Genomic DNA, 1,048 nt, shown 5'->3' on the forward strand with positions numbered 1-1,048 from the left:
TAGTGTTTTGCTTCTTTGGGCTTTAATGACTCAGTTTCAGCTTCTTTATCAAATTTTCAAATATTCACTTAGCACACAGCCTTTACACAGAAAATGTGATTTTTCCATTTCCTCCAAAGCCCAGACTTCAAACGTATGAAGGAAGTTTTTGGAGACGTTGTTTTTCGAGCGACATCAGTTTGTCGGCTGTGTTGCGTGCCGTTGAAGCCCACACACAAAACGAAGGAGGACAGCAACAAGCCTTTACTTCATGGGAAACACTCAAAGCCACAAACGTTGTGTAGAAACAACACATCTGCTGAGCTGCTGTGGCTGCCTCGCTGTCGGACAGCAGACAAAGGAGACAGAAATGAATCCACGTTAATGAAGTAGAACAAAATAAGACTGGTGCTCCACTCCTGCAGCCGTCCTAATGTGCACGTCTATTGTGCAAGAGGGGTTCCTTTCAGGTGCAGGCATGGGTAAAAAGCTCATGTGCAGCTGCCTGGTTGTTCTGTGCAGGCTGAGACATCTATGAGGTGTTGACACACGGGTCCTAGCAGAACACAAACCCACAAAGATGCTCTGACATTTGCAACGAGGCATGACTTCTAATTGTGAGCTGAGTTACAGTGCACGAGTCGGGTACTGTAGCCACGAAGCAAAGAGTGAGTCATTTTTCAAAATAAAACTACATTTACTGCAAACCGTGACAACAAAATAAAGATTTTATCTTCTGCTGGTCATCATCCTGTCTGACACGTTTCTTGTTCTCCACATTCGGCTGCTCTCCCTCGAGCGTTATTAAATGTTGATTTTTCTTGTAACGTTTTATTTGAGCTAACAGGAGATGATTAAATTGTCAATATTGTGATTCGTAGAATTGGTCCAGCTCTTCGGCTTCCTTCATGCAGTACCCAAATACCATCAAGTGACTTCAACGGGTGTGGACTTTTTAAATTGTGTTTGACTGTTGCAGAAGTGCAAACAGAGTTTTCCAACATGAGTGGTTTGCAGCAGCAGCAGCAGCAGCAGCAGCGGCAGCAGCAGCGGCAGCAGCAGCAGCAGC

Source organism: Nematolebias whitei, chromosome 16 (assembly GCF_014905685.2).
Source record: "Nematolebias whitei isolate Nwh7 chromosome 16, NemWhi1, whole genome shotgun sequence".
Taxonomy (NCBI): domain Eukaryota; kingdom Metazoa; phylum Chordata; class Actinopteri; order Cyprinodontiformes; family Rivulidae; genus Nematolebias; species Nematolebias whitei.